This window comes from Triturus cristatus, chromosome 10 (genome assembly GCF_964204655.1).
Source record: "Triturus cristatus chromosome 10, aTriCri1.1, whole genome shotgun sequence".
NCBI classification, from domain to species: Eukaryota; Metazoa; Chordata; class Amphibia; order Caudata; family Salamandridae; genus Triturus; species Triturus cristatus.
Window position 1 is genome coordinate 1,136,554,797 of NC_140593.1, and position 17,010 is coordinate 1,136,571,806.

Below are 17,010 nucleotides of genomic sequence, written 5' to 3' on the forward strand. Positions count from 1 at the left end.
ATTTAGGTATAAATCATTCAAATCAACTGAAGGCCAAATTTAAAGTTTTGCGATGAGTACTCTTTCACAAAGGGACGGAAATCCTGTTCACATTATTACAAGTGCCATAGGATATATGGTCTTCTAATAAAGCAGGTGCGATAGCTGTCACGTTTGTGACTGAGTTACCCGTTTGCCAATCTCTACATCAGTGTCTACATGACTACATCTGTAATGGCATTATTTCAAAGAATGTGTAGAACCGTGTAATCTCGGCCTGAAAATTCTTATGAACGCCCATAAAAAGTTGGTGATGTTACTCTTTTAGCATGAAACGTGGTTGGTTTCGTATCTTTTGTAACTTTCTTCACACGAACTCGGACTGCGAGTACAAATCTTTAAGTGGTACTGGCAGGACACTAGTTCTGGTAATATAAAGTTACTAAACGATGTGTTTCAGTTTACAGTCGGCCATAGTTTTCCTTTTCCATATGAACAGAAAGAGAAATCTGTAGGGATCGACTGGGAAACCGTAGCCGCTTGAAATCTTCAAAATGGCCGCAAGATGGCAGTGATACTCCACTGACCATGAAATGGTCTCTCATTGCTAAAAGAAAGTTACTATCTGTAATTTCGCTCTTTCGAGGGTCAGTCAGTGGTACAATTAGGCATGCATTTTATGAGGAATTAGAAGAAGCGTATGTATGTATATGTGCATGTAATGGTGCTCCATTTTAATGAACATAATATTCCCTTCCTAGCTGTATTTTAATACATAGTTTTCTCTCTTTAAATTTACAATCGTTCACCAGTGTGACAAAGACTGGCATGTGGTAGTACGTATATTCTAATGAACCTCACTGCCATGGATGGAGACTCTGTGAAATGCAGACTGTTCTAAAGACTCCCCGGGTGGGGGTGGGGGTGGGGGGGGGCAATGCACGAATATGTTTTCAGCAAATGCATTTACTACAGCATCGAGCAAAAAAATATTTTTTCTGATAATATAACAGTTTTCGTTATATATGCCTATTTGATCACATCAATCTATATGGTATTTCCATATTTTTTTGTAATATCTGAAGTTCAAAACGGGGTGTTTTCCCATGTATATGTGTGTACCTACTACTCCGTGCGCCTTGAGTACAGGGTAAAGCTCTCACCATGGTGACTCTTATACTCAGAATTCCTCTTCCTCTAGTGAGGAAGTTGTGGCCCTGGAACATACTTGCACAGCAAGAGTCAACCTTTTGGGAGGAGGGTCATAGGCGCTACAGGCCCCGCCCCACTTCCGGCACCTCCCTGCTCCCTTACCTCAGTCATATTCTTTCCGCCTACAACTGAGGGTACAAAGAAGGGGGTAGTAGACGAGCTCATCTAGAGTGGAAGTGAAATCAAGAGAATATAGTACTGAAACCTACTAAGGCTGACTTGGCCCTCGCCGCTGCACACAGGTGGCCCCTTGAGGAGGAAGACCAGCACGTCTCTAGCACTTGGATATGCGAGAGGTGACCCACGAAGCAGGAAAGGTCTCAGGGTCTGTTTTCCATGAGAGAAGCCTGAATAAGGGACAAAAAAAGTTTCTCATGAGCATAGTACGTTGGTTACACTGAGATAAAATGTAAGCCCTCTTGTGTTTATAGAGTTCTCCCGGAATTAAATGCATAAATCTTCTGCTCAATGCAGAAGTCTGACAGTACCTTTGGAAGGAAGGACAGATGGGTATTTGAACCCCTTCTCATACAATGATAATGTCTGTCCAACTTAGAACAAGAACAACAAAGACTGTAAATCGCTAGTTTGATGCACTGAGGCAACAACCCAAAGGTCCTCCCTCCACATCACGAGTTTAATGTGAGGTCCTTTGAAGACCGGAGATATGGACTCGGTGAAGTTAATGGGCCACTGGCCCTCAGCACCTGTTGAGGCTTCTAGTGTGGGTAAAGATGTCTTAGTCCTCGACAAAGACAGGTCAGCAGACATTCTCTCACAGAAACCTGCCCTCTAAAGGTTGGAACAATTTTCATGCCTGGTGTTTCCTTCTCCAGGAAGTCTGTAAATATAGGGGCTCAAGCCCTGACATTTTTGTTTTTGTCTGTATCTGCGCTGGCGTAGGTGTGATTCAGGCCAGCCAGGTGCAATGGCTAGTTTTACCCAAGAGCTCAGCATCGCCAACTGTAGCCATCATCTCCCGAACCAGTCCACATCACAGTGTGCAAGCACCAATATGCCTACTGGTCACCTCTTAGCAGACTGCAGTGCTGGGTGTGGAGAATTCATTGAAGGTAACTTGTGCCCTGAAGGAATATTATACTCACTCGCCTACAGGTTTTGACATTCCATGACTGGAGGAAGGGGGACTTACGGATGCACCAATACACTAGACAATGCACTAGGGTTGCAGAGGGCTGTTTGAGTGGATTTTCATGGGGATTGTATATATTTTAGTGCACTTTACAGTGGATATTTTCTTTATCATGTGACATTCAACTAAAGAGTGTTATACAAGGGATAAAGTACATGCAGTCATGTATTGAAAGAAGATTGCGAGGCCTGTGACTTCATGCTTCTTTATGGTCAAAAAGCTCTTTGGATTCCTGCAACATCCTTTTCATGAATGCTAGCAGGATATTCTGTCCCAAGTACTATATGGCCTGCTGTCTGATTGTTGTCCTTTTCATGTCATTCCTACCAGGGTATGAAAACGTGAAATAAATCAACAGTTTCCATGGTTTCACAGAAGAGCCAATCACTTGTAAGATCGTGTGCAGTCTAGCAGCTAGGGGGGCGGAGCAGCCGGGCGCAGGGGAAGGGGAGGAGTAACGGTTGAGGCGGGCAGTTAGAGTAGGGACAGCGAAGAGGAAGGTGAATGAATAAAGAGCTGGTAACGAGAACACGGTGTCGGTCGTTATTTGGTATAGCAGCACGACACGAAAACTGGCGACGAGGGTGGGATGAGCGGCATGCTCTCCTGAACCCCAACGTGCGACGTAGCCCGCCCGAGAGCGAGAAGTAGAAGAAGACGTCGGAAGCAACGCTACGCGCGTTGCACTCTGAGCCACCTGGACCGTGTTCAACGTCCCGAAGGAGCGGAGAGAGCGGGGTGAAAGCGAAACCCTGGCCTCCTGCTTGGTCCCTTCCGTAAAAGTGACCCGCCGTGTGAGAGCCCCCCCCAGCGTGAAGTGGAAGACGCGCGTGTCCTGGGGAAACAGCAGCAGCGAAGCTCACCTGCCTGACGTCGACTGAGACCTCACGGAGCCGGTGAGTGAGGCTCTCAGAGCAATACAGTTAGCGGGAGAAGAGCGGTTGAGCCTCGTGTGAAGCCCTGTGTGTGGTGCCGGTCCGGCGGCCATCTTGAAACCAGGCAGCTATCCAAGGACACCCCCATTAAATCGGCTGGGCGGCCATCTTGAAGTCAGGTGCCCAGGAGCCACTAAAGGGGATTAAACAAGCACGAGCAACGACAAGCAACAAGCACGAGCAAAGACAAGCACAAGACAAATACAGAAATAAACAAGCACGAGTAAAAACAAGACAACCTTGCAACAAGCCCAAGCAAAGACAAGAACAGAGTTGAACAAACACGAGCAAAGACAAGCAAGGAAATAAACAAGCACGAGTAAAAGCAAGATAACTTTGCAACAAGCCAAAGCAAAGACAAGTGAAGAGCTGAACAAGCACGAGCAAAGGCAACCAACACATCAAATAAGCCCGGGCAAAGACAAATACGGACAGAAGTGAGCCGAGACAAGCCCACGCGAGGCGCGATGTCAAACCAGGGATCACCTGCACGCCAAGAAGCGAAACCCATTGTCATGAGACTGTCACACCTGCGCCCGCCAGAGCCTCTGGCGCTCGTGGTCGGAGGTAGCATGGGCCCTCGCTGGGAAGAATGGATCGAAGATTTTGAGGACTACATCAAAGGCTCCAAGGTACTCGGTGATGAGGATCAGCTGATTGCGCTTCGCAACCTCGTGGGGAAAGACATCAGCAAAATGATCAAGGAAATCCCAGCTGCGGATGCAGGTACGTACGCCAAGGTACGGGAAGCTCTGGATAAGAAATTTCTACACAAAAAAAATGTAGACTACGAGAGATACGTGTTCCAGCGGGCGCGTCAGGAAAAAGACGAGATGATGAATGCATACATAACACGACTACGCCGGCTAGCCCGCCACTGCAATTTTGAGGCATTTTCAACAGCTGATGCTATTCGGCTGCGCGTCATTGATGGTTGCCAGTCTGAGACGCTCTGGAGAAAACTACTGAAGAAAAGCCACAACCTTGATGAAATCGAGGAGATGACAAGGGTGCACGACCAGGCCGAAGAACAGGCCAAGAACATGGAAGCAGGACGTGCGGAACTCAGAGAGCAAGTCTGCCAAGTGCAAGCTAGTCGCCCCCGCCGAAGGTCCAGAGAGAGAGGGCGGCACTCCTGGCCATCATCGCGTCACCGCTATTCTGGACACCGTCAGCCTGAGTCAGGGAGGAGAGACAAACGCCATGACCACGCGAGAAAGGCACCCGTGAGAAGATGCTACAGGTGCGGGTATGATTTCCCACATACAGGTGCGTGTCCAGCTATGGGACAGCAGTGCCGCAAGTGTGGGTGGAGCAATCACTTCGAGGCCATGTGCGGAGAGTATCGCCGGGAGAAGGAAAAGAGCACACGGGGGACGTCGCGAGGGGACCCCCGACGGCACCACGCGCGAGCGGTGCATTATCGCCCAAAGTCCTCGTCAAGATCTTCCCACTCCAGCGGAGGGTCGCAGACATCCCGATGGTCGAGGAGATCATCATCCAGAGACTCCAGATCAACATCGGATGAACAAGAATATTCAGTTGAATATGCGAGTATGGTTGCTGACCCGGACCAATTTAAGAAATATTCCCGATTGGACATCAGCGTCGGTGAACATGCCACAAAATTTGTGATGGACAGTGGAGCGTCACTAAATTACATTCCGGTGACGGAGTACAAAAAAATGAACCCTCTCCCGCGTCTGAGTCCTGCATATGTTCGGGTCTACACCTGGATGTCCAGGAAGCCACTTCCCTGTCTCGGGAAGTTTTCAACTACGCTGAGACACAAAACAATGTCAGTTCCCGCTGTGATCCACGTCATAGAAGGGCCGGAGGCTGACTGTCTGCTTAGTCTGCCGACGGCCGAGCGACTGCGACTGGTGGAAGTTCTCTATCGCGTCAGCAATGACATTGACATCGTGCACAAGCCAGGCAAATCAGTCAACCCGGCTGATTACATGTCGCGACACCCCAGGGCATCACACACACCTGGACTGTCGGTTGCGGAGGAGGGTATCCATTTCGTGGTGGATCAAGCGCGACCACCCGCGGCTCCCCTGGAGGCCATTCAACACGCCACAGTGCACGATGAGATATTGCAGAAGGATTGTCCGCAGTGTCAAGTGGTAGGGCACAGTGATCCTCCAGCCCCGATTCAGATGACACCGCCACCGCCTGGAGTGTGGCATGAACTAACCCTGGACTTTTATGGCCCAATGCAATCAGGCAAATATGTCCTTGTAATAATGGACGAATACTCACGGTTTCCCATTGCCCAGTTTGTGCCGTCCACCAGTGCCGCCGCCACCATTGCGGTTTTAGATGAAGTCTTTGCAGCCTGGGGTGTGCCCAAGGAACTGAAAACAGACAATGGTCCACCTTTCACTGGACGGGAATTCAGTAACTTTGTGAAATTAATAGGTGTCCAGCATCGACGAATAACGCCCGTGGGGCCACAAGCCAATGGCACTGTTGAAAGGTTTATGGCCACACTCAAAAGGACTTTCCAGCAAGCCACCCTTGATAGACGAGATATGCAAACGGGTCTCAATGAAGTGCTTCGAGCATATCGAACAACACCCCATGCCACCACAGGCAAATGTCCAGCGACCCTCATGCTAGGGCGCCCCATTCGGACGCGGATACCCACCTGGGAGGGTGCATTAAGACCGGTGTCACCAGGACCGGTGTCACCAGGTCGTCTTCACCAAGAAGTAAGAATTGCTGATCGCGCCGGCAAGGAGAGCATGAAAGCTTATGCGGACCACAGGAGACGAGCTAGATCTCTCTCGTTTCATGAAGGGGACCGTGCCGCGGTCAAGCAAGAACAAAGCAGAAAGACGGACTGTCGGTTCAGAGTGGAGCCCCTGACAGTCACTCGGCAAAAGGGCACCATGCTGACGGCGGAGTCGGAAAACCGGCGCATCGCTCGGGATGTGTCTCACTTCCAAAAGTGCAGTCCCGCCATGCAAGAGACACTCGCAGTGGGGCCCGTGACGCCTGGAACTGAGTGCTGTGAAGAACGTGATGAGGATCCCCCAAATCAGGAACGGGATGCTGGAGGCAGCTCTGGAACTGTGACTGAAGGCCGGTCTCTCAGGCCCCGACAAGCCATCCAATGGCCTAAACGGCTAATAGAAGAAATATAAAACTGTGTCACATGTTTTGTTAACAAAGGGGGAGATGTAAGATCGTGTGCAGTCTAGCAGCTAGGGGGGCGGAGCAGCCGGGCGCAGGGGAAAGGGGAGGAGTAACGGTTGAGGCAGGCAGTTAGAGTAGGGACAGCGAAGAGGAAGGTGAATGAATAAAGAGCTGGTAACGAGAACACGGTGTTGGTCGTTATTTGGTATAGAAGCACGACACGACATCACTGATCGCAGATTTTCTCTCCCCCGTTTACTATCCTCTCATATGGACAAATGCAATAGTTAGGACAGATCCAGATGTAGGTAGGGAAGTGGTAGTCCCGAAGTCTTGAGGAATACCTCTGACTCTTCAGGCACTTAAAAAAGGCAGATACATGTTGACGCATATTATAGAGACACCTCATAGCCCATAGTCCTCAAGTTTTAATCTTGTGTTAGGGCGGCAACAAATAAAGAATACCACCAAGGTGAGACCCTCATGGTAGAAACTGGTGGCTGATTTACTAAGGTTTCACGCAATACATGGAAGCAAGCAAAATTGCTGCATTGTGTTGCGTGAAACGAAGAAAGCAGAAATGTGCCATATCTTCTACGATATGGCACACTTCTCCTTGCGCAGGTGCACTGTGTGCCACCTAGTGCCAATGCTGGCACCCTTGCACCTTGTTGCAAGGGTGCCTGGGTAGGAGCAGGATTGTTTTTGCGCAGGAGGGAAGGACCTTCCTGCACAAAAACAATCCTTAAAGGCATTTTCCTTTTTCTGTGTGTGATGCGGAATGCATCACACACAGAAAAGGCAACTACTGAAGAGAAGAAAACAAGTTACTTAACCTGTAACTTTGGTTCTCCACTATTGGAAACTTTCATAGATTCCTATGCTTGAATCATTCCCCGTCGTGGGAGTCCCCGGTATAGATAAAATAGCAATAGAAACCATTACAAAAGAAGAAACCAGGCCTAGGTCCATTCTCGTTTTGTAACACATCCACCTCTTTTTGTAAAAGAGACCAAAAAAGATGACCAACCAATCAGAACATCCTCACCCTCTAGAACCTTCCTGAGAGAACCTCAGACCCTCAGATTTTCGTAGCCATAGTGTAAAAGCATAACTTAATCTGCTAAAGACTGAGCTTTCGCAGGGGAGGAGGGTGGGTCGCATGAAAATCTATGAAAGTTTCCAATACTGGAGAACCAAAGTTACAGGTAAGTAACTTGTTTTCTTACTCCAGTATTGGACCTTTCACAGACTCCCATGCTTGAATCAGAGTAGCTAGCAGTTATGAGCACATTTTTTGAACCGTGATTCCATATTCAACCAATATAAGCATTAACATCAAAGTCAATGTAAAATAAACACATTTGTACACATAAGGAAAAACAATGAAGAACAAGTAAATAGACTTCAAAAATGTGCCAAGAGGATAAGCAGAAAAAACGGAAGGGGGGTAGAAAGGGAAAGCTCACTGCTCAATGAAAGAGGTTCCTCAGGACTGCCTGGCCCACTTCTGTGTCACTCTGCGTTGATGAATCCAGGCAGTAATGTCTTGTAAACGTATGAGTACTGCTCCAGGTTGCTGCCCTGCAGATCTCCCGGATAGGAACTCCGGCAAAGAGGGCTGTCAAAGAAGAAATCGTCCTTGTGGAGTGGGCAAAGAGGGCTGTCAAAGAAGAAATCGTCCTTGTGGAGTGAGCACGGACCCGACCCTCAAGGGGCTTGCCCGCTGCACTGTGACAATACTGGATAGCGCTGGTAATCCAACGAGCAATCCTCTGCTTGGAAAGGGAAAAACCCTTACTAGGGGCGCTGAAAGATACAAATAGTTGAGGAGACTTCCTGAAGTCCTTAGTACATTGAAGACAGAGCTTTAAGCACCTCTGAATGTCCAGCGAGTTTAGTGCCTTTTCTGCTGGAGTAGTAGGCAGAGGGAAAAAAGATTTGAGTATGACTGGCTCATTCAAATGAAAGTCTGAAGGCCCTTTCGGTATGAACTTTGGGTTGGTACGGAGTATCACTGTCCCCTTTTTAAATTGGAGAAAAGGCTCCTGAATGGTGAGAGCCTGCAATTCACCTACTCTCCCAGCAGAAGAGCCACCTTCCAGGAGAGGAATTTCAAATCCGCCCGGTGAACAGGTTCAAAGGGATGCTTCATGAGCTGGGTGAGAACCAAGTTAAGATGCCTAAGAGGAGGCAGAGGCTTGACTGGAGTGAAGACTCTGAAAAGGCCCTTGAGAAACTGCTTAATTATCCTTGCTGACCAGAGGGAAGCACCAGAAGATGTGCGTCTGAAGTGAGAGATGGCAGCAAGATGAACTTTGATGGATGAGTGAGCCAGCCCTGATTTTGCTAATGAAAGAAGGTAAGGAAGAACTTCATGCGGTTCAGAAGAAAGAGGATGGATACCCTCTTGTTGGCACCAAATGCAGAAACGCTTCCACTTTAACTGGTATGCCTCATTGGTACTTGGGGCTTGTGCCTGAGAGAGTACCTCCCTACATTCTGCTGAAAGGGCCAAACCAAGAAATTCTCGGTGCTCAGGAGCCATGCCGACAACTGCAGGGATTGAGAATCCCGGTGCCAGATCTGGCCCTAGGACATTGTCAGCAGCGAAGAAATCGGCTGCAACGGAAGTGGAATGTCCAGGGAGAGGAGATGCAGCTCTGTGAACCAAAACTGTCAGGGCCACGCAGGAGTTATCAAAATCATCTTGCAATGCTCCGCCTTGAGCTTCCTGAGAAGCCTGGGGATCAGCAGAATGGGGGGAAAAGCGTAAACAAATGCGCCTGACCAGGCCATCAAAAGCTCAATCCCCAATGATCCTAGATCTCGGATGGTGAATCCTGCTTGTGTAAAATCTGCATTTCTTGTTCTTCGGCATGGCAAAGAGGTCTATGGAAGGCCTGTCCCATAGGCGAAAAACCTCTTCCAGAGTGGACTGATCTAGTTCCCATTCGTGGCTGACTGATTTTAGTCTGCTCAGGGTGTCCACCGTCTCGTTGAAAACGCCTGGAAGGTGCTCCGCTTTGAGCGATATCCCCTGCTGGATCGCCCTTTCCCAAATTGTCTGGGCTTCTTGTGACAAAAGACGAGATCTGGTACCGCCATCCTTTATGTAATGCTTGGCCGTCGTATTGTCTGTAGGTACTAGAACTGCAGACTGCTGTATCCGCAGAAGAAAAGCCTGCAAGGCCAGGCAAATCGCTCTGAGCTCCAGCAGATTGATATGTAGGAGATGATGTTGGGGTAGCCAACGGCCGCTTACATGAAGGTCCTTCCAGACCGCTCCCCAGACCTCCAGAGAGGCGTCTGTAGTTATTATCTGAGGAGCTGGGGTGATCCTGAAGGAGAGGCCTTGAGAAATGTTTTCCTTGTTCGTCCACCATGATGCGGCGTCCCTCATGGACACGGTAACGAAGATCTTATCTCCGAAGGATCCGTCGACTTGGTGCTTCTGCAAGTCCAGTTCCTCCTGGAGAGGGCGCATCCGCAACCTGCAGTGAGGAACTAGAGGAATGCAGGAGGAAATGGACCCTAGGAGGGACTTGTAGAGGCAAACTGAAAGTGACAGTCTTTTTAACAGTAGATGGGCCATGGCCATCAGCTTTTTTGCCTTACCAGGGTCGGAAAGGCTTTGTTGAGGGATGTGTCCAGAATGTCTCCCAGGATTCGGGCTGTTCTGGATGGACATAGAATTGACTTTTCTGTGTTGAGAGTCAGACCGAGATTGCCGAAAAGGCTTGGTAGAAGCCTTCAGCAACCAGTCGTCCAGGTAAGGGAAAACCTGATGCTGTTGTTTTCGTAGAAAAGCTGCCATGGGAGCTAATACTTTTGTAAAGATCTGCGGAGCAGATCTGAGTCCAAAAGGCAGGACTTTGAACTGAAAGTGGCTTTTGGCTACTGTGAAGTGAAGGAACCTCCTGTGGGCTGGATGGATGGGTACATGAAAGTATGTGTCCTCTAGATCCAATGTGGCCATATAATCCCCTGAGTTGAGAAGTCAAAGGATGTCCTGCAGAGAAACCATTCGAAATGATTGTTTGATGAGATAGGTGTTGAGCTCCCTCAGATCTAGAATAGGGTGCCACTTTTCTAAAGTCTTCCGAACCAGGAAGAACTGGGAGTAGAAACCCTCTCCCCGCTGAGAGAGAGGAACCGGCTCTATTGCCCCTTTCAGGAGCATTTGATGGACTTCTAGATGTAGAAGACGGAGATGTTTTGACACAGTGGCGGCGTGAGGGGGCTTGGAAGGTGGTGCATGGACAAATTGCAGAGTATGGCCGCATTGAATGATGTTCAGAACCTAACGATCCGATGTTATTTGCTGCCAGTTGTGGAAGTAATTTGAAATTCTGCCTCCCACTGGTATTACAGGAGGAGAATGGACAGTAGTAAGAGCCAGTAAGCCGCTTAGAGGAGTCCCTCCCCTGGCCTCCTTGTCTTCCTCTGTTGTTAGATCTAGAGAAAGAGGATGATTGATTTGCCGCTGGTTATAATTCGTCCGGTAAGATTGAGAGTTTGATCCATATGACGAATACCGTTGTTGCTGGTATCCTCCTCTGTAGGTGGCATTGCCTCTACCTCTGGCTCCACATAAGGGGACCTTGCTGTACTGCAGAGTCCCTAAAGATTTTGCTGTTTCTGTGTCTTTTTTAATATCCTGGAGTGCATCATCAATATGTTTTCCAAAGAGCGCCTCCCCTTCAAAGGGAAGATCCAAGATTTTGTTTTGGACCTCAGGACGGAACCTTGTAGCCCGCAGCCAGCCTTGGCGATGAAGGAGAGCAGCGCCCGCAAGGGAGCGGAACGCAGTCGTTGCCATGTCCATTGCACAGTCAATGACTTCAGAAGATGTTTTCTCTTCCTCTTGAATCTTCTTCGCTTCCACTTTCACATCTTCCGGCAATTGATCCAGATAGGGGGAAAGGTCGCACCACATCTGGCGATCGTAGCTACCAAGAATCGCTAAGGCGTTCGCAGCTCTGACCAACAGGCTGGACATGGAGGAAAACCTCTTGCCCACGTTATCGAGGCGACTGCCCTCTTTATCTGGAGGTGTCGTGAGGAGAGCAGAAGGCTTTCTGGACTTTCTTTGGGCAGCCTGAGAGATGACAGAGTTCGGTTTAGGCTGACTGACCAGGCAGGCCGGACTATAGTCAGGATCCTTATATTTCTTCTCAAGGCGAGGCAGAACCAGAATCAACGTGGCTGGATTCCGCATCTCTTTCCAACCCTCATCCAGACGTGACCAACTATAGGAATGGCCCGAATTGATTTTTTGTAAGGATCCTTGAAGTCATAAAGGAATCATTCTGACTGCACCGTGGGCATGGGTAGTTTAAATCTCTTAGCAGCCCTTTCCGTCAAATTATGGAAACCCCCTATGTGGCCAGTGGGAGAGTCAAAATGCGCTGGTGAAGGAGAAGCCCGATCTGGAATCACATAGTCATTTCCATTCCGTGTCTGGATCTCGTATAGTGACGTTGCCCTTGTCCTCTTCAGAGGTATCATCCTAAATGAGAGGGATGATCGGTGGCGCATCCAGAGCCACGGGCAGTGGTTGAGGTGGTGGCAATTGAGGGGTAGAAGTAAGTGCAGACGGAACAGCTGTAACTGGCACCGCAATTGGAGCCGGAGATTGTGTTGGGAATCTACGTCTATAGTCCAACAGCATAAACTGCAAGTCCGTTGGTAGGGAGGAAGGCATAGAGACCATCTCCTGTTGGTAGTCCTCCTGGTCATCTAAGGGAGAATCATATTGCTGTTCCTCCACGTATTCCCCATCAGTCTGTGTCCTGGCACTTGACGTGGAATTGAGAAGGGCTATCCGCATAGCCATACGGTCTTTCATCCTCTTTAGATCCCTCTTCTTCGAGGAGGAGTGCAGGAGGTAGAAGAGTCACCCTCCTGGGGGAAGTCATTTCAGGTGTAATCTAGCGCTTCCTGATAGTAATGGCAATTTTTTCCTTCGTCGATGATGTGATTCGCCGATGAAGAAATGGCCGTCGTTGAGACTGTTGTCATCGCAGCAGCGAATGCCGCCATCATTGTGGTAGACGTGGTTGCCGTCGTCACCATCGTCGTCGTCGACACCATAATTGACGACAAAGCCACCACTCTCGTCGAAGTCGTCGACGCGGAACCCTGAAGCGTCGCCGCCAGAAACGAGGAAATCACCGTCAACGAGCCCGTCGATGGAGCCAGAATTGTAGGAGAAGAAGACTTCGACTGTACCTTTGACGTATTCTTCGACTGAGTCGTTGACAACGTCGTTGACGAGTGAACTTTCTTCACAGATTTGCTATCAGAGGAGAGAGATGAGGGCTTTTTTAAGTCTTTTGGTGCTGCTGGAGGAGAAGATGGAGGAACCGAGCTGGATTTCCTCTCAGATATCACTCCTGCTGATAGTCCTTCCCTCTCCTTTACACCTCGGTGAGGAGATTCGCCAGGACTACGCCTTTCAGACCTGTGAGAGGTCTTTTTCAAGACCTTACTGGGACGGTCTTCAGAAGGTGAAGAAGAAGACCTACCCCTTTTTACAGACCTCCTGGAAGATGTAGCAGAGGATGCCTCATCACTGTCACTGGAGACTGATTCCTTCCTTGACTTGAGCTTCTGGAGCCATGTCAAAAGACGCCCCTCATGGTCTCGCAAAGTCTTCTTTGAAAAAGTGCGGCATATTTTACAGTCTGCTGCCTTATGGTCTGGGTACAGACATTAAATACAATCCTTGTGCTTGTCCTCCATATAAAGCCTCTTCTTAGCACAAGTTGCACAAGCTTTAAAGGGGGCTTTCTTCTCCTTATCAGACATCTTGACACGAAGTCCAAGCAGGTCTTGAAGAAAAAACAGGTGAAAAACTGTAGAAGTGAGGGTAACAGGAAAAAACTAAAAAGCGCTCAGTGGAGACTCCCTTGCACAATGTGCGGTAGAAAATCTGAGGGTCTGAGGTTCTCTCAGGAAGGTTCTAGAGGGTGAGGCTGTTCTGATTGGTTGTTCATCTTTTTTGGTCTCTTTTACAAAAAGAGGTGGATATGTTACAAAATGAGAATGGGCCTGCCTGGTTTCTTCTTTTGTAATGGTTTCTATTGCTATTTTATATATACCAGGGACTTCCATCTCGACGACGGGGAATGATTCAAGCATGGGAATCTATGAAAGTTCCAATACTGGAGTAAATAAAGATATCTCTCCTTGTTACACCTGGGTCTGGAAAGGGCACCATTATGTCCTTAGTAGATCTGGGATTGTGTCAAAATACACGGTTTGATGCATGGGCCCATGCTCCACCCATGGAATGCCTCTCTGGCACAAAATAAAAGAAATGCAGCTCTCCTTTTTTAATTTTTAAAGTGATGCAAGGCACTTCAAATTGGCTCTTGCGTGGCTTTTTAAATCTCTTTTAACATTTTGCCACGTGGCTGTGGCAAAAAAGTTCAGAGCCACTACGTAAAATGTTAGAAAATCTGCCCCAAGTACCTAGGATATAAGGAACATTCTCCATTATCTACTCTCCAACCAATAACAAGAAAAAGAGCTCATTGAGATCCTGCCCTGTAACATTCATTGCTGGTGAGGAGCGAACTCCTATGATGAAGCCTCCTACTTACTGTGGGTGAAGGTCTACATCCTGTTCATAAAAACTTGATAAATGGGTACAGAAATAACACAAAGTGTTCAGAGTCCCTCTTGGTTTTGATCATATTTATTATAGAGGTCGAGGTACAGCACTTCTGGCAGATACTTCTCTTGACCCTTCAAATAAGGATAGTTAGGGACACATCTAATGAGATTATGGTTCTTGTTTTTGAAGAAATCGTGCTGTGATCAAACCATGTGGCTAGAATTTTCAAAGTCTAGAATATCATTTTAATTATTTTAAAAAAGTATTTTATCCACTAGCTCCTTTTTCTGGACTTCTTTGAATGCACATCCCTTTTCAATAGGACTATCCTGGTCTTAGTTCTAGTCTTCCTTTTGTTGTAGATTTGTGCCAACAAGGTCTGCACAATGCTCACCAGGACTGGGTTAAGGAGCACTGTGACTGTTTTCCCAAATGCGACCAGTAATCAGCATGCAAACATGTCCATGGGACTCCATGCTGCATCAGACTACTTCCCTCGAAAGCCAAGTGGTAGGCTAAGGACTGGATGCAGTTCCAATAGGACCACACCCAAGATAGCAGCCGCATCACGTAACCCAGAGATGTTGCTCCAAGTCTTAAGGCATCTCAGCACTAAACCTGGCATATGAGAATGAATCTGAGCCTATCGATGTCTCACACTCTGCCATCAAAATGGGAGGTAAAATGTCAATTGATTCCTGCAATAGAAATCAAGAAGTTCACAAGCCAATGGTATGAAGTGACACTACATATTAAACTGTGGAAGCAAGACAGACAGAATGCAAAAGTACTTTCCTCCAAAGATGTTGTCACAGTTTGAAGTCCATACCTTTCCCAGTGAATTAGGCAAAGCCTTCCTTTAATAGGTTTTCAATCCATAGTAGTGTTTACTGCATATTCCAGATGATTACCTACTTGATTTTTCAGGTGGAAATTCTATTTGACTGGACTCGGAATATGGCTCAACTAAATATATATGAAATATCAATGCATATTTAAAACCTACAATAGTTCCAGTTTGGGGGCAACTACTGGGTTTATCATATTAAGAATATAAAAAAGGACGTTTGTATCTGGTTAATTATAAATTCTTTGTGGAAAGCCACACCTTATCTCCGGGTTGATAACTTGGCTCTAGTCAATGGTATTTATCTGCCTTTTTAAAATAAAGATCCTTGGTATCTTGTAACTGTAGTTTTGCTTGCTCCGTTCAAGATGGTGTTTAACAGTGTAATAAAACTCTGGTACTTTCTGTGTTAGTTGCAATTAATTTTGAATGATATCCATTCAAACAGTAAAATGGACACACTCTAGGAGCAGAATGAGGAGCATTATTACTAGCAAACAATGTATAAGCTTCTAACCAATCAGCTGTTAAGGATGATTACAAACATCTCAAGTAATGTTCCACTGACTGGTTGACACGCTCCACCTGTTCATCAATTAGATAATGGTATGCCGTGTTATGTTATATAATGCAGATTTGTAGAACACACTATCACATGGGAGGGTTTCCTGGCACTGAGCAGGTGTGAGCCAGGGCAAATCTAAGGCCTAGTGGGTCTAATCGAAAAGGCATTCCTTCAGCTTCTTGTGCAACAGAACAATGTTAATATGTAATGATATGAATACTGTTTTCCAAAGAACACAGGTTGTGCCCCATGTTAAGAAATTATTTTAGCAGCTACTACTCGGACATGCTCAATGTTTTCTTTCTCTGTTTAAGAATACATCAGAATGTTAGTAATGTAGACAATGACACACACTTTCAAGAATTCTTATGGACTCATTTGTAAAGGACTGAAAACAGGCAGGTACATTGCAGAGCCTGACAGCTATAACAGAGTACTCGTAAAGAGCGTATTTTGTTTGATAAGAGGTTGGCCACTCGTCTCCCTCTTGGGCTCAAATAAGATGATACACCCAATGCAAATCCAATTTAGTGTAAATGTTAGCTCGATGTACCTGAGCCAACAGAACCAGTATTATAAACAACAAATGCCGATTTTGAAACATCACTTTGTTCTAAGCTCTTTAATCAATACAAGCCCGTAAGTCACCAATTTTCTTGGGAACAAAGGCGATGACATAGGAGAGGTTGAATGCTGTATGAATCCATTGTCCAGAAGGTTTTTTAGATACTCGTTCTCCTGCTCCATTAATACTCAATGATAGTTGGCTACAGGGCAGAATTACCCCTTGCTGCAAAACAATATGGCAATATGATCTTGTGAGGGAGCAAAGTACTGGGCTTTACCTCATCAAACACATCTGTAAAGTTTTGGATAAGGGCCAGTAAGTTATTCTTCTCAAATACTTCCACATCAGGTCAGACTAATGGCATCACTGAACTGGATGGTTCCTAATAATTGATAACAAAACTGGACTCTAAAGTGACTTTAAAGGCATGCCAATCAATTCTTGGCTTATGGACACGTAATCAAGGAACACCTAAAAATAAAAATAAATTAAAGGGTGTTGATTCAATTGAACATTACAATTTCAGAGTGGCCATGCCACAAGATCAGTTTGCACTATTATCATACCTGATGATAATTGGCTGCCATCTACAGCTCTTACTAATTCAGGTTTTCATTTTCCTTTTGAATGACTGGACTATTCAATTATTTGCCAAATCTTAAATGAAAATTTTGCCTGTAGCCCTGGAACCAATAAGGATTTGCGTTGGTGCGTAATGGTATGGGGAAAGTACTACTGTATCAGAAATGGAGAAATGCAAATTATAAGGGTGAGAAATATTAGCTAAAGTATGTGAGGACTGAGGGAAAGCATTACCTGACAGGACAGTCTCCTTATCTGTCAAGCCAACTAGTTTTCCTATTTGTTCTATTAAGGAGCCTATAAGACAGCTGCAGCTCTAGATACTGTAGGTTTAATCTGAAAATCTTTGGCCAAAGGCTCCTGTTTTCCATAATACAGACATCAATTAGGGAAATTGCACA

At 46.7% G+C, this 17,010-nt stretch overlaps 1 protein-coding gene and 1 long non-coding RNA gene across 6 annotated transcripts in view; one reads left to right on the forward strand and one right to left on the reverse strand.

Annotated features, from left to right (window-relative positions):
* Nucleotides 1–17,010, reverse strand: part of LOC146796748 (uncharacterized) — a 276,266-nt gene that overhangs the window by 130,717 nt on the left and 128,539 nt on the right. The window lies entirely within an intron of this gene.
* SLC5A11 (solute carrier family 5 member 11) overlaps nucleotides 1–17,010 on the forward strand; it is a 226,343-nt gene that overhangs the window by 91,005 nt on the left and 118,328 nt on the right. The gene's annotated exons all lie outside the window — the stretch shown is intronic.